General features: G+C 39.6%; 42 non-coding genes across 42 annotated transcripts; 29 read left to right on the top strand and 13 right to left on the bottom strand.

Annotated features, from left to right (window-relative positions):
- The first annotated feature begins 38 nt into the window (after positions 1–38).
- Positions 39–120, top strand: Trnas-gcu (transfer RNA serine (anticodon GCU)). The gene has a single exon. It is a non-coding gene; the product is annotated as a tRNA-Ser (tRNA).
- A 3-nt stretch (positions 121–123) lies between these two features.
- Trnaa-cgc (transfer RNA alanine (anticodon CGC)) lies at positions 124–195 on the top strand. The gene has a single exon. It is a non-coding gene; the product is annotated as a tRNA-Ala (tRNA).
- A 717-nt stretch (positions 196–912) lies between these two features.
- Trnam-cau (transfer RNA methionine (anticodon CAU)) lies at positions 913–985 on the top strand. Its single transcript has one exon. It is a non-coding gene; the product is annotated as a tRNA-Met (tRNA).
- Positions 986–1,055: 70 nt separating this feature from the next.
- Positions 1,056–1,128, bottom strand: Trnaa-ugc (transfer RNA alanine (anticodon UGC)). Its single transcript has one exon. It is a non-coding gene; the product is annotated as a tRNA-Ala (tRNA).
- A 137-nt stretch (positions 1,129–1,265) lies between these two features.
- On the bottom strand, positions 1,266–1,338 carry Trnaa-agc (transfer RNA alanine (anticodon AGC)). The gene has a single exon. It is a non-coding gene; the product is annotated as a tRNA-Ala (tRNA).
- Positions 1,339–1,842: 504 nt separating this feature from the next.
- Positions 1,843–1,924, top strand: Trnas-gcu (transfer RNA serine (anticodon GCU)). Its single transcript has one exon. It is a non-coding gene; the product is annotated as a tRNA-Ser (tRNA).
- Positions 1,925–1,927: 3 nt separating this feature from the next.
- On the top strand, positions 1,928–1,999 carry Trnaa-cgc (transfer RNA alanine (anticodon CGC)). The gene has a single exon. It is a non-coding gene; the product is annotated as a tRNA-Ala (tRNA).
- A 719-nt stretch (positions 2,000–2,718) lies between these two features.
- On the top strand, positions 2,719–2,791 carry Trnam-cau (transfer RNA methionine (anticodon CAU)). Its single transcript has one exon. It is a non-coding gene; the product is annotated as a tRNA-Met (tRNA).
- An 854-nt stretch (positions 2,792–3,645) lies between these two features.
- Trnas-gcu (transfer RNA serine (anticodon GCU)) lies at positions 3,646–3,727 on the top strand. The gene has a single exon. It is a non-coding gene; the product is annotated as a tRNA-Ser (tRNA).
- Positions 3,728–3,730: 3 nt separating this feature from the next.
- Positions 3,731–3,802, top strand: Trnaa-cgc (transfer RNA alanine (anticodon CGC)). The gene has a single exon. It is a non-coding gene; the product is annotated as a tRNA-Ala (tRNA).
- A 717-nt stretch (positions 3,803–4,519) lies between these two features.
- On the top strand, positions 4,520–4,592 carry Trnam-cau (transfer RNA methionine (anticodon CAU)). The gene has a single exon. It is a non-coding gene; the product is annotated as a tRNA-Met (tRNA).
- Positions 4,593–4,662: 70 nt separating this feature from the next.
- Positions 4,663–4,735, bottom strand: Trnaa-ugc (transfer RNA alanine (anticodon UGC)). The gene has a single exon. It is a non-coding gene; the product is annotated as a tRNA-Ala (tRNA).
- A 137-nt stretch (positions 4,736–4,872) lies between these two features.
- Trnaa-agc (transfer RNA alanine (anticodon AGC)) lies at positions 4,873–4,945 on the bottom strand. The gene has a single exon. It is a non-coding gene; the product is annotated as a tRNA-Ala (tRNA).
- A 504-nt stretch (positions 4,946–5,449) lies between these two features.
- Positions 5,450–5,531, top strand: Trnas-gcu (transfer RNA serine (anticodon GCU)). Its single transcript has one exon. It is a non-coding gene; the product is annotated as a tRNA-Ser (tRNA).
- Positions 5,532–5,534: 3 nt separating this feature from the next.
- Trnaa-cgc (transfer RNA alanine (anticodon CGC)) lies at positions 5,535–5,606 on the top strand. The gene has a single exon. It is a non-coding gene; the product is annotated as a tRNA-Ala (tRNA).
- Positions 5,607–6,325: 719 nt separating this feature from the next.
- On the top strand, positions 6,326–6,398 carry Trnam-cau (transfer RNA methionine (anticodon CAU)). Its single transcript has one exon. It is a non-coding gene; the product is annotated as a tRNA-Met (tRNA).
- A 70-nt stretch (positions 6,399–6,468) lies between these two features.
- Positions 6,469–6,541, bottom strand: Trnaa-ugc (transfer RNA alanine (anticodon UGC)). The gene has a single exon. It is a non-coding gene; the product is annotated as a tRNA-Ala (tRNA).
- A 137-nt stretch (positions 6,542–6,678) lies between these two features.
- Trnaa-ugc (transfer RNA alanine (anticodon UGC)) lies at positions 6,679–6,751 on the bottom strand. The gene has a single exon. It is a non-coding gene; the product is annotated as a tRNA-Ala (tRNA).
- A 137-nt stretch (positions 6,752–6,888) lies between these two features.
- Trnaa-agc (transfer RNA alanine (anticodon AGC)) lies at positions 6,889–6,961 on the bottom strand. Its single transcript has one exon. It is a non-coding gene; the product is annotated as a tRNA-Ala (tRNA).
- Positions 6,962–7,465: 504 nt separating this feature from the next.
- Positions 7,466–7,547, top strand: Trnas-gcu (transfer RNA serine (anticodon GCU)). The gene has a single exon. It is a non-coding gene; the product is annotated as a tRNA-Ser (tRNA).
- Positions 7,548–7,550: 3 nt separating this feature from the next.
- Positions 7,551–7,622, top strand: Trnaa-cgc (transfer RNA alanine (anticodon CGC)). The gene has a single exon. It is a non-coding gene; the product is annotated as a tRNA-Ala (tRNA).
- Positions 7,623–8,341: 719 nt separating this feature from the next.
- On the top strand, positions 8,342–8,414 carry Trnam-cau (transfer RNA methionine (anticodon CAU)). Its single transcript has one exon. It is a non-coding gene; the product is annotated as a tRNA-Met (tRNA).
- A 280-nt stretch (positions 8,415–8,694) lies between these two features.
- Positions 8,695–8,767, bottom strand: Trnaa-agc (transfer RNA alanine (anticodon AGC)). The gene has a single exon. It is a non-coding gene; the product is annotated as a tRNA-Ala (tRNA).
- A 504-nt stretch (positions 8,768–9,271) lies between these two features.
- On the top strand, positions 9,272–9,353 carry Trnas-gcu (transfer RNA serine (anticodon GCU)). Its single transcript has one exon. It is a non-coding gene; the product is annotated as a tRNA-Ser (tRNA).
- A 3-nt stretch (positions 9,354–9,356) lies between these two features.
- Trnaa-cgc (transfer RNA alanine (anticodon CGC)) lies at positions 9,357–9,428 on the top strand. The gene has a single exon. It is a non-coding gene; the product is annotated as a tRNA-Ala (tRNA).
- Positions 9,429–10,147: 719 nt separating this feature from the next.
- Positions 10,148–10,220, top strand: Trnam-cau (transfer RNA methionine (anticodon CAU)). Its single transcript has one exon. It is a non-coding gene; the product is annotated as a tRNA-Met (tRNA).
- Positions 10,221–10,290: 70 nt separating this feature from the next.
- On the bottom strand, positions 10,291–10,363 carry Trnaa-ugc (transfer RNA alanine (anticodon UGC)). Its single transcript has one exon. It is a non-coding gene; the product is annotated as a tRNA-Ala (tRNA).
- Positions 10,364–10,500: 137 nt separating this feature from the next.
- On the bottom strand, positions 10,501–10,573 carry Trnaa-agc (transfer RNA alanine (anticodon AGC)). Its single transcript has one exon. It is a non-coding gene; the product is annotated as a tRNA-Ala (tRNA).
- Positions 10,574–11,077: 504 nt separating this feature from the next.
- Trnas-gcu (transfer RNA serine (anticodon GCU)) lies at positions 11,078–11,159 on the top strand. The gene has a single exon. It is a non-coding gene; the product is annotated as a tRNA-Ser (tRNA).
- A 3-nt stretch (positions 11,160–11,162) lies between these two features.
- Positions 11,163–11,234, top strand: Trnaa-cgc (transfer RNA alanine (anticodon CGC)). Its single transcript has one exon. It is a non-coding gene; the product is annotated as a tRNA-Ala (tRNA).
- Positions 11,235–12,096: 862 nt separating this feature from the next.
- On the bottom strand, positions 12,097–12,169 carry Trnaa-ugc (transfer RNA alanine (anticodon UGC)). Its single transcript has one exon. It is a non-coding gene; the product is annotated as a tRNA-Ala (tRNA).
- Positions 12,170–12,883: 714 nt separating this feature from the next.
- Trnas-gcu (transfer RNA serine (anticodon GCU)) lies at positions 12,884–12,965 on the top strand. Its single transcript has one exon. It is a non-coding gene; the product is annotated as a tRNA-Ser (tRNA).
- Positions 12,966–12,968: 3 nt separating this feature from the next.
- On the top strand, positions 12,969–13,040 carry Trnaa-cgc (transfer RNA alanine (anticodon CGC)). Its single transcript has one exon. It is a non-coding gene; the product is annotated as a tRNA-Ala (tRNA).
- Positions 13,041–13,758: 718 nt separating this feature from the next.
- Trnam-cau (transfer RNA methionine (anticodon CAU)) lies at positions 13,759–13,831 on the top strand. The gene has a single exon. It is a non-coding gene; the product is annotated as a tRNA-Met (tRNA).
- Positions 13,832–14,688: 857 nt separating this feature from the next.
- On the top strand, positions 14,689–14,770 carry Trnas-gcu (transfer RNA serine (anticodon GCU)). Its single transcript has one exon. It is a non-coding gene; the product is annotated as a tRNA-Ser (tRNA).
- Positions 14,771–14,773: 3 nt separating this feature from the next.
- Trnaa-cgc (transfer RNA alanine (anticodon CGC)) lies at positions 14,774–14,845 on the top strand. The gene has a single exon. It is a non-coding gene; the product is annotated as a tRNA-Ala (tRNA).
- A 717-nt stretch (positions 14,846–15,562) lies between these two features.
- Trnav-cac (transfer RNA valine (anticodon CAC)) lies at positions 15,563–15,635 on the top strand. Its single transcript has one exon. It is a non-coding gene; the product is annotated as a tRNA-Val (tRNA).
- A 280-nt stretch (positions 15,636–15,915) lies between these two features.
- Positions 15,916–15,988, bottom strand: Trnaa-agc (transfer RNA alanine (anticodon AGC)). The gene has a single exon. It is a non-coding gene; the product is annotated as a tRNA-Ala (tRNA).
- A 504-nt stretch (positions 15,989–16,492) lies between these two features.
- Trnas-gcu (transfer RNA serine (anticodon GCU)) lies at positions 16,493–16,574 on the top strand. The gene has a single exon. It is a non-coding gene; the product is annotated as a tRNA-Ser (tRNA).
- A 3-nt stretch (positions 16,575–16,577) lies between these two features.
- On the top strand, positions 16,578–16,649 carry Trnaa-cgc (transfer RNA alanine (anticodon CGC)). Its single transcript has one exon. It is a non-coding gene; the product is annotated as a tRNA-Ala (tRNA).
- Positions 16,650–17,058: 409 nt separating this feature from the next.
- On the top strand, positions 17,059–17,131 carry Trnam-cau (transfer RNA methionine (anticodon CAU)). The gene has a single exon. It is a non-coding gene; the product is annotated as a tRNA-Met (tRNA).
- Positions 17,132–17,201: 70 nt separating this feature from the next.
- Trnaa-ugc (transfer RNA alanine (anticodon UGC)) lies at positions 17,202–17,274 on the bottom strand. Its single transcript has one exon. It is a non-coding gene; the product is annotated as a tRNA-Ala (tRNA).
- Positions 17,275–19,822: the final 2,548 nt, after the last annotated feature.

Genomic DNA, 19,822 nt, shown 5'->3' with positions numbered 1-19,822 from the left:
ACATGTCCTGAACGTTATGGCCAGATTGTTTTCATATCGACGAGGTGGCCGAGTGGTTAAGGCGATGGACTGCTAATCCATTGTGCTTTGCACGCGTGGGTTCGAGTCCCATCCTCGTCGGCTGGGGATGTAGCTCAGTGGTAGAGCGCACGCTTCGCATGTGTGAGGCCCCGGGTTCAATTGCTGGCATCTCCAGAAATTTAATAAAACTTCACTTCACGTTTGTGAGTGCCTAATTTCTTTGTTTGGTTTATTAAGGAGGCGTCAAACCCCTAAAACTAAGATCTTTATGAATTTGTTGTACTCCTACGTAGGGCTTTAAAAAACCTATTTAGACCAATCAGAAGGCAGCACTGTTGGTGTTGTTTTCTAGGCTGGGAATTACCCTAGCACTTGTCGCGTGCAGAATTAGGCAAAAATTAGCATGAAATTAGCTAAAATTGGGTTTTTTAGACCAAAAATTTCAGTGTTTATTTTGCGCCTCTGTAAAAAAAGTTTGAATCGTGTTTTTTTTGATGACATTTTATGGAATGGTAGTTCAAAGCATACTAAATTGACATGCAAAATTTCCGAGAGCCTCATGGAAGATTTTCGAGTAATCACTCGTTTAGTAAATTCACTGTATAATAAAAGAAACAAAGATTTTACGGCATTTTTGGTGTTTGACGCTTCCTTAAAAAGCACAAGGCATCATCTGTCATTAATTGCAATTACTCGAAAAATCGTGTTTGGAGCTCAATAAATTTTGCTTATAAGATAATGTCAAAGAGCATAGGCAGTTTTTTTATCTTAGGTCGTAAACGATGCAACGCTTAAACATATTTTATTGGAGTAGTATTTTATAAAATGGAAACGCCTGATTTGCCTTATATAACATGGGATTGCAATGGTATTATTGCTTGTCCTAAACGAGCCTCGATGGCGCAGTAGGCAGCGCGTGAGTCTCATAATCTCAAGGTCGTGAGTTCGATCCTCACTCGAGGCACATACAATCTTTTGATAAAAAGTTTCAAACTAATCCATCCATTGATCGACAAAAATCAACTTATGTAAATTGGAGGTGCCGGGCATCGATCCCGGTACCTCGCGCATGCAAAGCGCGCGCTCTACCATATGAGCTACACCCCCGCCAATCCCAGTTTCTATAACGGCGTGCTATGTTCATTCACTCACGACAAACTCAAACACAGACGCTTCTTCAAAAATCAGTGGGATTTTGTATCCATTTTCAGTTAGATTTAAACGAAAATCAGTAAAATGTTTCTTGGAGGTGCCGGGTATCGATCCCGGTACCTCGCGCATGCTAAGCGCGCGCTCTACCATTTGAGCTACACCCCCTCGCAACAAAGTTTGCACATCTTCCATGTATTTTCAAAGTCTTCATATTTCATCTCAAAATAATAATAGGAATATACGAATGAAACCGATTAGAGCACTGCACAGTACACCCAGGTTTGGTTAAATTCGTTTAGCTTTTCGGTGTCGTCACTGTACATCTTCTTTGATATCACAAAAATATAGCCTACTAATACTCAAATCATCGGATGGCCTAGTGTTTGTTCTTTTTTAGTTCCTGAGTAAGATTGTTCCAAAGATCGCAGTTTGAACCCAGAAAAATTTACAAACGCCACTGCCTGAGTGTGACGATGGTGGCAAGCACAATGTCACTACAGAATGAAGTACAGATTATTGACATAGTCAAACAGATAAGTGTTCCGTTCTACGTGCATCCTCTCAGACTTGTTACAGATGAATCTCTGCTTCATATGTAGACAAATCTATGTACGTAGTGTTTTGAAAAATTACATGTGCTGAACGTTATGGCCAGATTGTTTTCATATCGACCAGGTGGCCGAGTGGTTAAGGCGATGGACTGCTAATCCATTGTGCTCTGCACGCGTGGGTTCGAGTCCCATCCTCGTCGGCTGGGGATGTAGCTCAGTGGTAGAGCGCACGCTTCGCATGTGTGAGGCCCTGGGTTCAATTCCTGGCATCTCCAGAAATTTAATAAAACTTCACTTCACGTTTGTGAGTGCCTAATTTCTTTGTTTGGTTTATTAAGGAGGCGTCAAACCCCTAAAACTAAGATCTTTATGAATTTGTTGTACTCCTACGTAGGGCTTTAAAAAACCTATTTAGACCAATCAGAAGGCAGCACTGTTGGTGTTGTTTTCTAGGCTGGGAATTACCCTAGCACTTGTCGCGTGCAGAATTAGGCAAAAAATTAGCATGAAATTAGCTAAAATTGGGTTTTTTAGACCAAAAATTTCAGTGTTTATTTTGCGCCTCTGTAAAAAAAGTTTGAATCGTGTTTTTTTTGATGACATTTTATGGAATGGTAGTTCAAAGCATACTAAATTGACATGCAAAATTTCCGAGAGCCTCATGGAAGATTTTCTAGTAATCACTCGTTTAGTAAATTCACTGTATAATAAAAGAAACAAAGATTTTACGGCATTTTTTGGTGTTTGACGCTTCCTTAAAAAGCACAAGGCATCATCTGTCATTAATTGCAATTACTCGAAAAATCGTGTTTGGAGCTCAATAAATTTTGCTTATAAGATAATGTCAAAGAGCATAGGCAGTTTTTTTATCTTAGGTCGTAAACGATGCAACGCTTAAACATATTTTATTGGAGTAGTATTTTATAAAATGGAAACGCCTGATTTGCCTTATATAACATGGGATTGCAATGGTATTATTGCTTGTCCTCAACGAGCCTCGATGGCGCAGTAGGCAGCGCGTGAGTCTCATAATCTCAAGGTCGTGAGTTCGATCCTCACTCGAGGCACATACAATCTTTTGATAAAAAGTTTCAAACTAATCCATCCATTGATCGACAAAAATCAACTTATGTAAATTGGAGGTGCCGGGCATCGATCCCGGTACCTCGCGCATGCAAAGCGCGCGCTCTACCATATGAGGTACACCCCGCCAATCCCAGTTTCTATAACGGCGTTCTATGTTCATTCACTCACGACAAACTCAAACCCAGTCGCTTCTTCAAAAATCAGTGGGATTTTGTATCCATTTTCAGTTAGATTTAAACGAAAATCAGTAAAATGTTTCTTGGAGGTGCCGGGTATCGATCCCGGTACCTCGCGCATGCTAAGCGCGCTCTACCATTTGAGCTACACCCCCTCGCAACAAAGTTCGCACATCTTCCATGTATTTTCAAAGTCTTCATATTTCATCTCAAAATAATAATAGGAATATACGAATGAAACCGATTAGAGCACTGCACAGTACACCCAGGTTTGGTTAAATTCGTGTAGCTTTTCGGTGTCGTCACTGTACATCTTCTTTGATATCACAAAAATATAGTCTACTAATACTCAAATCATCGGATGGCCTAGTGTTTGTTCTTTTTTAGTTCCTGAGTAAGATTGTTCCAAAGACCGCAGTTTGAACCCAGAAAAATTTACAAACGCCACATCCTGAGTGTGACGATGGTGGCAAGCACAATGTCACTACAGAATGAAGTACAGATTATTGACATAGTCAAACAGATAGGTGTTCCGTTCTACGTGCATCCTCTCAGACTTGTTACAGATGAATCTCTGCTTCATATGTAGACAAATCTATGTACGTAGTGTTTTGAAAAATTACATGTCCTGAACGTTATGGCCAGATTGTTTTCATATCGACGAGGTGGCCGAGTGGTTAAGGCGATGGACTGCTAATCCATTGTGCTTTGCACGCGTGGGTTCGAGTCCCATCCTCGTCGGCTGGGGATGTAGCTCAGTGGTAGAGCGCACGCTTCGCATGTGTGAGGCCCCGGGTTCAATTGCTGGCATCTCCAGAAATTTAATAAAACTTCACTTCACGTTTGTGAGTGCCTAATTTCTTTGTTTGGTTTATTAAGGAGGCGTCAAACCCCTAAAACTAAGATCTTTATGAATTTGTTGTACTCCTACGTAGGGCTTTAAAAAACCTATTTAGACCAATCAGAAGGCAGCACTGTTGGTGTTGTTTTCTAGGCTGGGAATTACCCTAGCACTTGTCGCGTGCAGAATTAGGCAAAAATTAGCATGAAATTAGCTAAAATTGGGTTTTTTAGACCAAAAATTTCAGTGTTTATTTTGCGCCTCTGTAAAAAAAGTTTGAATCGTGTTTTTTTTGATGACATTTTATGGAATGGTAGTTCAAAGCATACTAAATTGACATGCAAAATTTCCGAGAGCCTCATGGAAGATTTTCGAGTAATCACTCGTTTAGTAAATTCACTGTATAATAAAAGAAACAAAGATTTTACGGCATTTTTGGTGTTTGACGCTTCCTTAAAAAGCACAAGGCATCATCTGTCATTAATTGCAATTACTCGAAAAATCGTGTTTGGAGCTCAATAAATTTTGCTTATAAGATAATGTCAAAGAGCATAGGCAGTTTTTTTATCTTAGGTCGTAAACGATGCAACGCTTAAACATATTTTATTGGAGTAGTATTTTATAAAATGGAAACGCCTGATTTGCCTTATATAACATGGGATTGCAATGGTATTATTGCTTGTCCTAAACGAGCCTCGATGGCGCAGTAGGCAGCGCGTGAGTCTCATAATCTCAAGGTCGTGAGTTCGATCCTCACTCGAGGCACATACAATCTTTTGATAAAAAGTTTCAAACTAATCCATCCATTGATCGACAAAAATCAACTTATGTAAATTGGAGGTGCCGGGCATCGATCCCGGTACCTCGCGCATGCAAAGCGCGCGCTCTACCATATGAGCTACACCCCCGCCAATCCCAGTTTCTATAACGGCGTGCTATGTTCATTCACTCACGACAAACTCAAACACAGACGCTTCTTCAAAAATCAGTGGGATTTTGTATCCATTTTCAGTTAGATTTAAACGAAAATCAGTAAAATGTTTCTTGGAGGTGCCGGGTATCGATCCCGGTACCTCGCGCATGCTAAGCGCGCGCTCTACCATTTGAGCTACACCCCCTCGCAACAAAGTTTGCACATCTTCCATGTATTTTCAAAGTCTTCATATTTCATCTCAAAATAATAATAGGAATATACGAATGAAACCGATTAGAGCACTGCACAGTACACCCAGGTTTGGTTAAATTCGTTTAGCTTTTCGGTGTCGTCACTGTACATCTTCTTTGATATCACAAAAATATAGCCTACTAATACTCAAATCATCGGATGGCCTAGTGTTTGTTCTTTTTTAGTTCCTGAGTAAGATTGTTCCAAAGATCGCAGTTTGAACCCAGAAAAATTTACAAACGCCACTGCCTGAGTGTGACGATGGTGGCAAGCACAATGTCACTACAGAATGAAGTACAGATTATTGACATAGTCAAACAGATAAGTGTTCCGTTCTACGTGCATCCTCTCAGACTTGTTACAGATGAATCTCTGCTTCATATGTAGACAAATCTATGTACGTAGTGTTTTGAAAAATTACATGTGCTGAACGTTATGGCCAGATTGTTTTCATATCGACCAGGTGGCCGAGTGGTTAAGGCGATGGACTGCTAATCCATTGTGCTCTGCACGCGTGGGTTCGAGTCCCATCCTCGTCGGCTGGGGATGTAGCTCAGTGGTAGAGCGCACGCTTCGCATGTGTGAGGCTCCGGGTTCAATTCCTGGCATCTCCAGAAATTTAATAAAACTTCACTTCACGTTTGTGAAGGCCTAATTTCTTTGTTTGATTTATTAAGGAGGCGTCAAATCCCTAAAACTAAGATCTTTATGAATTTGTTGTACTCCTACGTAGGACTTTAAAAAACCTATTTAGACCAATCAGAAAGCAGCACTGTTGGTGTTGTTTTCTAGCCTGGGAATTACCCTAGCACTTGTCGCGTACAGAATTAGGCTAAATATTAGCATGAAATTAGCTAAAATTGGGTTTTTTAGACCAGAAATTTCAGTGTTTATTTTGCGCCTCTGTAAAAAAAGTTTGAATAGTGGTTTTTTGATGACATTTTATGGAATGGTAGATCAAAGCATACTAAATTGACATGCAAATGTTCCGAGAGCCTCATGGAAGATTTTCGAGTAATCACTCGTTTAGTAAATTCACTGTATAATAAAACAAACAAAGATTTTACGGCATTTTTTGGTGTTTGACGTTTCCTTAAAAAGCGCAAGGCATCATCTGTCTTTAATTGCAAATACTCGAAATATCGTGTTTGGGTCTCAATAAACTTTGCTTATAAGATAATGTCAAAGAGCATAGGCAGTTTTTCTTATCTTAGGTCGTAAACGATGCAACGCTTAAACATATTTTATTGGAGTAGTATGTTATAAAATGGAAACGCCTGATTTGCCTTATATAACATGACATTGGAATGGTATTATTGCTTGTTCTAAACGAGCCTCGATGGCGCAGTAGGCAGCGCGTGAGTCTCATAATCTCAAGGTCGTGAGTTCGATCCTCACTCGAGGCACATACAATCTTTTGATAAAAAGTTTCAAACTAATCCATCCATTGATCGACAAAAATCAACTTATATAAATTGGAGGTGCCGGGCATCGATCCCGGTACCTCGCGCATGCAAAGCGCGCGCTCTACCATATGAGCTACACCCCCGCCAATCCCAGTTTCTATAACGGCGTGCTATCTTCATTCACTCACGACAAACTCAAACCCAGTCGCTTCTTCAAATATCAGTGGGATATTGTATCCAGTTTCATTTAGATTTAAACGAAAATCAGTAAAGTGTTTCTTGGAGGTGCCGGGCATCGATCCCGGTACCTCGCGCATGCAAAGCGCGCGCTCTACCATATGAGCTACACCCCCGCCAATCCTAGTTTCCATAACGGCGTGCTATCTTCATTCACTCACGACAAACTCAAACCCAGTCGCTTCTTCAAAAATCAGTGGGATATTGTATCCAGTTTCATTTAGATTTAAACGAAAATCAGTAAAATGTTTCTTGGAGGTGCCGGGTATCGATCCCGGTACCTCGCGCATGCTAAGCGCGCGCTCTACCATTTGAGCTACACCCCCTCGCAACAAAGTTCGCACATCTTCCATGTATTTTCAAAGTCTTCATATTTCATCTCAAAATAATAATAGGAATATATGAATGAAATCCATTAGAGCACTGCACAGTACACCCAGGTTTTGTTAAATTCGTGTAGCTTTTCGGTGTCGTCACTGTACATCTTCTTTGATATCACAAAAATATAGCCTACTAATACTCAAATCATCGGATGGCCTAGTGTTTGTTCTTTTTTAGTTCCTGAGTAAGATTGTTCCAAAGACCGCAGTTTGAACCCAGAAAAATTTACAAACGCCACTGCCTGAGTGTGACGATGGTGGCAAGCACAATGTCACTGCAGAATGAAGTACAGATTATTGACATAGTCAAACAGATAGGTGTTCCGTTCTACGTGCATCCTCTCAGACTTGTTACAGATGAATCTCTGCTTCATATGTAGACAAATCTATGTACGTAGTGTTTTGAAAAGGTACATGTGCTGAATGTTATGGCCAGATTGTTTTCATATCGACGAGGTGGCCGAGTGGTTAAGGCGATGGACTGCTAATCCATTGTGCTCTGCACGCGTGGGTTCGAGTCCCATCCTCGTCGGCTGGGGATGTAGCTCAGTGGTAGAGCGCACGCTTCGCATGTGTGAGGCCCCGGGTTCAATTCCTGGCATCTCCAGAAATTTAATAAAACTTCACTTCACGTTTGTGAAGGCCTAATTTCTTTGTTTGATTTAATAAGGAGGCGTCAAATCCCTAAAACTAAGATCTTTATGAATTTGTTGTACTCCTACGTAGGACTTTAAAAAACCTATTTAGACCAATCAGAAAGCAGCACTGTTGGTGTTGTTTTCTAGCCTGGGAATTACCCTAGCACTTGTCGCGTACAGAATTAGGCTAAATATTAGCATGAAATTAGCTAAAATTGGGTTTTTTAGACCAGAAATTTCAGTGTTTATTTTGCGCCTCTGTAAAAAAAGTTTGAATAGTGGTTTTTTGATGACATGTTATGGAATGGTAGATCAAAGCATACTAAATTGACATGCAAATGTTCCGAGAGCCTCATGGAAGATTTTCGAGTAATCACTCGTTTAGTAAATTCACTGTATAATAAAACAAACAAAGATTTTACGGCATTTTTTGGTGTTTGACGTTTCCTTAAAAAGCGCAAGGCATCATCTGTCTTTAATTGCAAATACTCGAAATATCGTATTTGGGTCTCAATAAACTTTGCTTATAAGATAATGTCAAAGAGCATAGGCAGTTTTTCTTATCTTAGGTCGTAAACGATGCAACGCTTAAACATATTTTATTGGAGTAGTATGTTATAAAATGGAAACGCCTGATTTGCCTTATATAACATGACATTCGAATGGTATTATTGCTTGTTCTAAACGAGCCTCGATGGCGCAGTAGGCAGCGCGTGAGTCTCATAATCTCAAGGTCGTGAGTTCGATCCTCACTCGAGGCACATACAATCTTTTGATAAAAAGTTTCAAACTAATCCATCCATTGATCGACAAAAATCAACTTATTTAAATTGGAGGTGCCGGGCATCGATCCCGGTACCTCGCGCATGCACAGCGCGCGCTCTACCATATGAGCTACACCCCCGCCAATCCTAGTTTCCATAACGGCGTGCTATCTTCATTCACTCACGACAAACTCAAACCCAGTCGCTTCTTCAAAAATCAGTGGGATATTGTATCCAGTTTCATTTAGATTTAAACGAAAATCAGTAAAATGTTTCTTGGAGGTGCCGGGTATCGATCCCGGTACCTCGCGCATGCTAAGCGCGCGCTCTACCATTTGAGCTACACCCCCTCGCAACAAAGTTCGCACATCTTCCATGTATTTTCAAAGTCTTCATATTTCATCTCAAAATAATAATAGGAATATATGAATGAAATCGATTAGAGCACTGCACAGTACACCCAGGTTTTGTTAAATTCGTGTAGCTTTTCGGTGTCGTCACTGTACATCTTCTTTGATATCACAAAAATATAGCCTACTAATACTCAAATCATCGGATGGCCTAGTGTTTGTTCTTTTTTAGTTCCTGAGTAAGATTGTTCCAAAGACCGCAGTTTGAACCCAGAAAAATTTACAAACGCCACTGCCTGAGTGTGACGATGGTGGCAAGCACAATGTCACTACAGAATGAAGTACAGATTATTGACATAGTCAAACAGATAGGTGTTCCGTTCTACGTGCATCCTCTCAGACTTGTTACAGATGAATCTCTGCTTCATATGTAGACAAATCTATGTACGTAGTGTTTTGAAAAGGTACATGTGCTGAATGTTATGGCCAGATTGTTTTCATATCGACGAGGTGGCCGAGTGGTTAAGGCGATGGACTGCTAATCCATTGTGCTCTGCACGCGTGGGTTCGAGTCCCATCCTCGTCGGCTGGGGATGTAGCTCAGTGGTAGAGCGCACGCTTCGCATGTGTGAGGCCCCGGGTTCAATTCCTGGCATCTCCAGAAATTTAATAAAACTTCACTTCACGTTTGTGAAGGCCTAATTTCTTTGTTTGATTTAATAAGGAGGCGTCAAATCCCTAAAACTAAGATCTTTATGAATTTGTTGTACTCCTACGTAGGACTTTAAAAAACCTATTTAGACCAATCAGAAAGCAGCACTGTTGGTGTTGTTTTCTAGCCTGGGAATTACCCTAGCACTTGTCGCGTACAGAATTAGGCTAAATATTAGCATGAAATTAGCTAAAATTGGGTTTTTTAGACCAGAAATTTCAGTGTTTATTTTGCGCCTCTGTAAAAAAAGTTTGAATAGTGGTTTTTTGATGACATTTTATGGAATGGTAGATCAAAGCATACTAAATTGACATGCAAATGTTCCGAGAGCCTCATGGAAGATTTTCGAGTAATCACTCGTTTAGTAAATTCACTGTATAATAAAACAAACAAAGATTTTACGGCATTTTTTGGTGTTTGACGTTTCCTTAAAAAGCGCAAGGCATCATCTGTCTTTAATTGCAAATACTCGAAATATCGTATTTGGGTCTCAATAAACTTTGCTTATAAGATAATGTCAAAGAGCATAGGCAGTTTTTCTTATCTTAGGTCGTAAACGATGCAACGCTTAAACATATTTTATTGGAGTAGTATGTTATAAAATGGAAACGCCTGATTTGCCTTATATAACATGACATTCGAATGGTATTATTGCTTGTTCTAAACGAGCCTCGATGGCGCAGTAGGCAGCGCGTGAGTCTCATAATCTCAAGGTCGTGAGTTCGATCCTCACTCGAGGCACATACAATCTTTTGATAAAAAGTTTCAAACTAATCCATCCATTGATCGACAAAAATCAACTTATTTAAATTGGAGGTGCCGGGCATCGATCCCGGTACCTCGCGCATGCAAAGCGCGCGCTCTACCATATGAGCTACACCCCCGCCAATCCTAGTTTCCATAACGGCGTGCTATCTTCATTCACTCACGACAAACTCAAACCCAGTCGCTTCTTCAAAAATCAGTGGGATATTGTATCCAGTTTCATTTAGATTTAAACGAAAATCAGTAAAATGTTTCTTGGAGGTGCCGGGTATCGATCCCGGTACCTCGCGCATGCTAAGCGCGCGCTCTACCATTTGAGCTACACCCCCTCGCAACAAAGTTCGCACATCTTCCATGTATTTTCAAAGTCTTCATATTTCATCTCAAAATAATAATAGGAATATATGAATGAAATCGATTAGAGCACTGCACAGTACACCCAGGTTTTGTTAAATTCGTGTAGCTTTTCGGTGTCGTCACTGTACATCTTCTTTGATATCACAAAAATATAGCCTACTAATACTCAAATCATCGGATGGCCTAGTGTTTGTTCTTTTTTAGTTCCTGAGTAAGATTGTTCCAAAGACCGCAGTTTGAACCCAGAAAAATTTACAAACGCCACTGCCTGAGTGTGACGATGGTGGCAAGCACAATGTCACTACAGAATGAAGTACAGATTATTGACATAGTCAAACAGATAGGTGTTCCGTTCTACGTGCATCCTCTCAGACTTGTTACAGATGAATCTCTGCTTCATATGTAGACAAATCTATGTACGTAGTGTTTTGAAAAGGTACATGTGCTGAATGTTATGGCCAGATTGTTTTCATATCGACGAGGTGGCCGAGTGGTTAAGGCGATGGACTGCTAATCCATTGTGCTCTGCACGCGTGGGTTCGAGTCCCATCCTCGTCGGCTGGGGATGTAGCTCAGTGGTAGAGCGCACGCTTCGCATGTGTGAGGCCCCGGGTTTAATTCCTGGCATCTCCAGAAAATTAATAAAACTTCACTTCACGTTTGTGAAGGCCTATTTTCTTTGTTTGGTTTATTAAGGAGGCGTCAAACCCCTAAAACTAAGATCTTTATGAATTTGTTGTACTCCTACGTAGGACTTTAAAAAACCTATTTAGACCAATCAGAAGGCAGCACTGTTGGTGTTGTTTTCTAGCCTGGGAATTACCCTAGCACATGTCGCGTACAGAATTAGGCTAAATATTAGCATAAAAGTAGCTAAAATTGGGTTTTTTATACCAGAAATTTCAGTGTTTATTTTGCGCCTCTGTAAAAAAACTTTGAATAGTGGTTTTTTGATGACATTTTATGGAATGGTAGATCAAAGCATACTAAATTGACATGCAAATGTTCCGAGAGCCTCATGGAAGATTTTCGAGTAATCACTCGTTTAGTAAATTCACTGTATAATAAAAGAAACAAAGAATTTACGGCATTTTTTGGTGTTTGACGTTTCCTTAAAAAGCGCAAGGCATCATCTGTCTTTAATTGCAAATACTCGAACTATCGTGTCTGGGTCTCAATAAACTTTGCTTATAAGATAATGTCAAAGAGCATAGGCAGTTTTTCTTATCTTAGGTCGTAAACGATGCAACGCTTAAACATATTTTATTGGAGTAGTATGTTATAAAATGGAAACGCCTGATTTGCCTTATAAAACATGAGATTGTAATGGTATTATTGCTTGTTCTAAACGAGCCTCGATGGTACAGTAGGCAGCGCGTGAGTCTCATAATCTCAAGGTCGTGAGTTCGATCCTCACTAGAGGCACATACAATCTTTTGATAAAAAGTTTCAAACTAATCCATCCATTGATCGACAAAAATCAACTTATGTAAATTGGAGGTGCCGGGCATCGATCCCGGTACCTCGCGCATGCAAAGCGCGCGCTCTACCATATGAGCTACACCCCCGCCAATCCCAGTTTCTATAACGGCGTGCTATCTTCATTCACTCACGACAAACTCAAACCCAGTCGCTTCTTTAAAAATCAGTGAGATATTGTATCCAGTTTCATTTAGATTTAAACGAAAATCAGTAAAATGTTTCTTGGAGGTGCCGGGTATAGATCCCGGTACCTCGCGCATGCTAAGCGCGCGCTCTACCATTTGAGCTACACCCCCTGGCAACAAAGTTCGCACATCTTCAATTTATTTTCAAAGTCTTCATATTTCATCTCAAAATAATAATAGGAATATATGAATGAAATCGATTAGAGCACTGCACAGTACACCCAGGTTTGGTTAAATTCGTGTAGCTTTTCGGTGTCGTCACTGTACATCTTCTTTGATATCACAAAAATATAGCCTACTAATACTCAAATCATCGGATGGCCTAGTGTTTGTTCTTTTTTAGTTCCTGAGTAAGATTGTTCCAAAGACCGCAGTTTGAACCCAGAAAAATTTACAAACGCCACTGCCTGAGTGTGACGATGGTGGCAAGCACAATGTCACTACAGAATGAAGTACAGATTATTGACATAGTCAAACAGATAGGTGTTCCGTTCTACGTGCATCCTCTCAGACTTGTTACAGATGAATGTCTGCTTCATATGTAGACAAATCTATGCACGTAGTGTTTTGAAAAGGTACATGTCCTGAATGTTATGGCCAGATTGTTTTCATATCGACGAGGTGGCCGAGTGGTTAAGGCGATGGACTGCTAATCCATTGTGCTCTGCACGCGTGGGTTCGAGTCCCATCCTCGTCGGCTGGGGATGTAGCTCAGTGGTAGAGCGCACGCTTCGCATGTGTGAGGCCCCGGGTTCAATTCCTGGCATCTCCAGAAATTTAATAAAACTTCACTTCACGTTTGTGAAGGCCTAATTTCTTTGTTTGATTTATTAAGGAGGCGTCAAACCCCTAAAACTAAGATCTTTATGAATTTGTTGTACTCCTACGTAGGACTTTAAAAAACCTATTTAGACCAATCAGAAGGCAGCCCTGTTGGTCTTGTTTTCTAGTGTGGGAATTATCCTAGCACTTGTCGCGTACAGAAATAGGCTAAATATTAGCATGAAAGTAGCGAAAATTGGGTTTTTTTAGACCAGAAATTTCAGTGTTTATTTTGCGCCTCTGTAAAAAAAGTTTGAATAGTGGTTTTTTGATGACATTTTATGGAATGGTAGATCAAAGCATACTAAATTGACATGCAAAATTTCCGAGAGCCTCATGGAAGATTTTCGAGTAAACACTCGTTTAGTAAATTCACTGTATAATAAAACAAACAAAGATTTTACGGCATTTTTTGGTGTTTGACGCTTCCTTAAAAAGCGCAAGGCATCATCTGTCCTTAATTGCAATTAATCGAAAAATCGTGTTTGGGGCTCAATAAACTTTGCTTATAAGATAATGTCAAAGAGCATAGGCAGTTTTTTATCTTAGGTCGTAAACGATGCAACGCTTAAACATATTTTATTGGAGTAGTATGTTATAAAATGGAAACGCCTGATTTGCCTTATATAACATGGGATTGCAATGGTATTATTGCTTGTTCTAAACGAGCCTCGATGGCGCAGTAGGCAGCGCGTGAGTCTCATAATCTCAAGGTCGTGAGTTCGATCCTCACTCGAGGCACATACAATCTTTTGATAAAAAGTTTCAAACTAATCCATCCATTGATCGACAAAAATCAACTTATGTAAATTGGAGGTGCCGGGCATCGATCCCGGTACCTCGCGCATGCAAAGCGCGCGCTCTACCATATAAGCTACACCCCCGCCAATCCTAGTTTCTATAACGGCGTGCTATGTTCATTCACTCACGACAAACTCAAACCCAGTCGTTTCTTCAAAAATCAGTGGGATTTTGTATCCAGTTTCATTTAGATTTAGACGAAAATCAGTAAAATGTTTCTTGGAGGTGCCGGGTATCGATCCCGGTACCTCGCGCATGCTAAGCGCGCGCTCTACCATTTGAGCTACAACCCCTCGCAACAAAGTTCGCACATCTTCCATGTATTTTCAAAGTCTTCATATTTCATCTCAAAATAATAATAGGAATATACGAATGAAACCGATTAGAGCACTGCACAGTACACCCAGGTTTGGTTAAATTCGTGTAGCTTTTCGGTGTCATCACTGTACATCTTCTTTGATATCACAAAAATATAGCCTACTAATACTCAAATCATCGGATGGCCTAGTGTTTGTTCTTTTTTAGTTCCTGAGTAATATTGTTCCAAAGACCGCAGTTTGAACCCAGAAAAATTTACAAACGCCACTGCCTGAGTGTGACGATGGTGGCAAGCACAATGTCACTACAGAATGAAGTACAGATTATTGACATAGTCAAACAGATAGGTGTTCCGTTCTACGTGCATCCTCTCAGACTTGTTACAGATGAATCTCTGCTTCATATGTAGACAAATCTATGTATGTAGTGTTTTGAAAAATTACATGTGTTGAACGTTATGGCCAGATTGTTTTCATATCGACGAGGTGGCCGAGTGGTTAAGGCGATGGACTGCTAATCCATTGTGCTCTGCACGCGTGGGTTCGAGTCCCATCCTCGTCGGCTGGGGATGTAGCTCAGTGGTAGAGCGCACGCTTCGCATGCGTGAGGCCCCGGGTTCAATTCCTGGCATCTCCAGAAATTTAATAAAACTTCACTTCACGTTTGTGAAGACATAATTTCTTTGTTTGGTTTATTAAGGAGACGTCAAACCCCTAAAACTAAGATCTTATGAATTTGTTGTACTCCTACGTAGGGCTTTAAAAAACCTATTTAGACCAATCAGAAGGCAGCACTATTGGTGTTGTTTTCTAGCCTGGGAATTACCCTAGCACTTGTCGCGTGCAGAATTAGGCTAAAAATTAACATGAAAGTAGCTAAAATTGGGTTTTTTAGACCAAACATTTCAGTGTTTATTTTGCGCCTCTGTAAAAAAAGTTTGAATAGTGGTTTTTTGATGACATTTTATGGAATGGTAGTTCAAAGCATACTGAATTTACATGCAAAATTTCCGAGAACCTCATGGAAGATTTTCGAGTAATAACTCTTTTAGTAAATTCACTGTATAATAAAAGAAACAAAGATTTTACGGCATTTTTTGGTGTTTGACGCTTCCTTAAAAAGCGCAAGGCATCATCTGTCCTTAATTGCAATTACTCGAAAAATCGTGTTTGGGGCTCAATAAACTTTGCTTATAAGATAATGTCAAAGAGCATAGGCAGTGTTTTTATCTTAGGTCGTAAACGATGCAACGCTTAAACATATTTTATTGGAGTAGTATGTTATAAAATGGAAACGCCTGATTTGCCTTATATAACAAGAGATTGCAATGGTATTATTGCTTGTTCTAAACGAGCCTCGATGGCGCAGTTGGCAGCGCGTGAGTCTCACAATCTCAAGGTCGTGAGTTCGATCCTCACTCGAGGCACATACAATCTTTTGATAAAAAGTTTCAAACTAATCCATCCATTGATCGACAAAAATCAACTTATGTAAATTGGAGGTGCCGGGCATCGATCCCGGTACCTCTCGCATGCAAAGCGCGCGCTCTACCGTATGAGCTACTCCCCCGCCAATCCCAGTTTCTACAACGGCGTGCTATCTTCATTCACTTACGACAAACTCAAACCCAGTCGTTTCTTCAAAAATCAGTGGGATATTGTATCCAGTTTCATTTAGATTTAATAGAAAATCAGTAAAATATTTCTTGGAGGTGCCGGGTATCGATCCCGGTACCTCGCGCATGCTAAGCGCGCGCTCTACCATTTGAGCTACACCCCCTCGCAACAAAGTTCGCACATCTTCCATGTATTTTCAAAGTCTTCATATTTCATCTCAAAATAATAATAGGAATATACGAATGAAACCGATTAGAGCACTGCACAGTACACCCAGGTTTGGTTAAATTCGTGTAGCTTTTCGGTGTCGTCACTGTACATCTTCTTTAATATCACAAAAATATAGCCTACTAATACTCAAATCATCGGATGGCCTAGTTTTTGTACTTTTTTAGTTCCTGAGTAAGATTGTTCCAAAGACCGCAGTTTGAACCCAGAAAAATTTACAAACGCCACTGCCTGAGTGTGACGATGGTGGCAAGCACAATTTCACTACAGAATGAAGTACAGATTATTGACATAGTCAAACAGATAGGTGTTCCGTTCTACGTGCATCCTCTCAGACTTGTTACAGATGAATCTCTGCTTCATATGTAGACAAATCTATGTACGTAGTGTTTTGTAAAGGTACATGTCCTGAATGTTATGGCCAGATTGTTTTCATATCGACGAGGTGGCCGAGTGGTTAAGGCGATGGACTGCTAATCCATTGTGCTCTGCACGCGTGGGTTCGAGTCCCATCCTCGTCGGCTGGGGATGTAGCTCAGTGGTAGAGCGCACGCTTCGCATGTGTGAGGCCCCGGGTTCAATTCCTGGCATCTCCAGAAATTTAATAAAACTTCACTTCACGTTTGTGAAGGCCTAATTTCTTTGTTTGATTTATTAAGGAGGCGTCAAACCCCTAAAACTAAGATCTTTATGAATTTGTTGTACTCCTACGTAGGACTTTAAAAAACCTATTCAGACCAATCAGAAGGCAGCACTGTTGGTGTTGTTTTCTAGCCTGGGAATTACCCTAGCACTTGTCGCGTACAGAATTAGGCTAAATATTAGCATAAAAGTAGCTAAAATTGGGTGTAGTTAAAAAGAACATAGGCAGTTTTTCTTATCTTAGGTCGTAAACGATGCAACGCTTAAACATATTTTATTGGAGTAGTATGTTATAAAATGGAAACGCCTGATTTGCCTTATATAACATGACATTGGAACGGTATTATTGCTTGTTCTAAACGAGCCTCGATGGCGCAGTAGGCAGCGCGTGAGTCTCATAATCTCAAGGTCGTGAGTTCGATCCTCACTCGAGGCACATACAATCTTTTGATAAAAAGTTTCAAACTAATCCATCCATTGATCGACAAAAATCAACTTATGTAAGTTGGAGGTGCCGGGCATCGATCCCGGTACCTCGCGCATGCAAAGCGCGCGCTCTACCATATGAGCTACACCCCCGCCAATCCCAGTTTCTATAACGGCGTACTACATTTATTCACTCGCGACAAACTCAGAGCGCTCCCAAAGGGTATATACAAATGATTTTTTGTTTGTAGAAACAGGTGGCATATGTTAAGCCGAACTTTGAACTTTGCTTGCCCCATTATTAATTACAGTACCACGATTGTGTTATTTTGGTAGAGTCTGGAAATTTTGTCCAAATCATGCATTGTTGTATAATTATTGTTTTAAAGAACTGAGATAAGCCAGTCAAGGTTTGAGAACATATGCAAAAAGAGCATGTTGGTGACGGTGAGCAGCACTGTGGTATAGCCTATATACTGTGTAGTGTGTACTATATATATATCTCTTATTATACTGCAGTATTTTTTCAGCACCGATTTCATTACCATCAATACTTTTGTAAAAAAGTGTGGATTCCCATATCAAATAAATTTTCTGTCGAAATTTTTTTCAGTTTCAGTACCTGGTGCTTTTAAGGGGATTATTTTAAAGTTTAGGAAGGAATGTTTTTCAAAAGTTCATTTTGCTTTCAACTTTCAACTTTGCTTTTACCCACTTTGCGTTTACCCACGAGATTATGCGCAAACGTTCTAAGACTTGATCTTGTATTTCACTGGATATAAAGATGTGGTCTGAATAAAACCCACAAAACGATTCTAAAGGCTTCCGACAAACAATTCACTTTTAAAAAAATTAAAAGTACGCCCACGCATTATCTAACTAAAGCACAACTTTTGCAGAAAAGCCTATGATTTTCCATTTGTAGAAAAATTGGTTTTGCTTTTTTCAGGTGCTATACTGGCGTTATAGCAAAGGCTCTCGTCAAATCAAGTGGAAAAAACTTCCTTGTTATGTAAATTATATTTGTGTCAATACCCTGTCGGCAGTTTAGGCGCGTGAATACATTTATCTAATGAGCAGAAGTTCTTGCAAAAACGATAAGCGCCGACTTCCTTTTAAACCAACACGATGGGTTTGTTGTAAGGCAATTGAGTTTCATAAATCATATCATGGTCAAATTATTTTTTAACTTCTGGCCGATCATGCTTGTTTGTCCGGTGATGTATTGCCTTTAATTGCGTTACAGCACGTGAATAGATCACCAGAAGCCAGAACAGAAACATTCGTTAAACGATGACGTGTTTTGCGACCTCGATAAACTTCTTCCCTGACCCTGCCAATTCCAATAACTTAGAAAACAGGAAGTTCTCAAAATCGTTGATTGAACTTGGTTTACAAAACGTCGAAATTATAGTTCTGTTCGCATGATGCAAATTAGAACCAAATTGTTCCACTGTTAACATGTATTAGTTACATCTGCGTGTGTTTGTATCATAGTTAATGCCGTTATCGGTATCAAAGTTATCGCTAGTTATTGCCGTTTGTACCGGTAGTAAGTAGCGGCCATGCAGATGGAACCGTCATTTTGATTCTCTGAGAAACTGTGATGACAAATTCCAGTAGAAGGAGACCTATTCTTAATATACTTAAACAATACAGCTTGGGTCATCTCTTCTCGGCGACGGGGTATTCCCTAAATATTATTAAATACACTTTCAAACAAAAGCAACTTTTTAACAATTCCTCCTTTTTAGCGAATACTGAAGCTTAGGAAAACTTTAGATGAATTTAGTCATAACATGCTCTATATAGAAGACCTGATTCTTTAACAATTTAGTTTTGTTATAAATTTCAAATCGAAAATCTGTATTCGTTCAACGAATGCCACAAATCATTGGTCTTCAAATTGTCAGACCACGTCGATCTACAATAAGACAATATGCATTTTTGTTGTGGCCAAATTGTATTTATTGATGCAGAAACAATTATTTCTTTGTAATACTTTTTTCGAATAATAATTGGGTGAAAATGAAAGCAAACATTTAAACAAAGATTTACCTGATCACCAAACCTGCTATCTGCGATAGCGATAACATAATTAGAGTTTATGATAAAACACACAACTAAATCATAGAAATGTTCATATCATAGGATCTTCACAACAAGAGCGACATAAGATGGAAAGCAAAGCAACGTATTTACAGGTTTTCTCATAAACGTACAGCAACAACAACAAGCAACTGCAACTACAGCAACTACAACAACTACAGCAACAACTTAAATACTGTATACAGTACATTGTACAACCAATATATGACTGTAGATTTGATTAACTTTCTTTGCGTATTTGTTTTTGTTTAATAATGTTTTTAAATTTTGCTTTAACAAAATCCGATTAAATACAGGGTAAGACAAGTAAGAGCAACAAAGCAAGAAAAAATAAAACAATTTGTTATAGAAGTGACGTCTCTTACCATAAACAATCTCCATACGTTGAAATGATGTAGCTTAGTTGTCTATGCTTCTGTTTGATTGGTTACTTTCAAATTATGCGCATTATTATGATCGTTTTATCATTCATTTAAAAGCAATTTTTAAAAAGCGTATCGTAACTTAAAAAGTAAAGTAACGTATTCACAGGTTTAATAATAAACGTCTTACAGCAACAATAATTGTTAAACAAACATACTCCAAAGCAAAC

This window comes from Clavelina lepadiformis, chromosome 7 (assembly GCF_947623445.1).
Source record: "Clavelina lepadiformis chromosome 7, kaClaLepa1.1, whole genome shotgun sequence".
NCBI classification, from domain to species: Eukaryota; Metazoa; Chordata; class Ascidiacea; order Aplousobranchia; family Clavelinidae; genus Clavelina; species Clavelina lepadiformis.
Note: the sequence above shows the minus strand (reverse complement) of the source record. Positions and strands in the feature narration are given on the sequence as shown.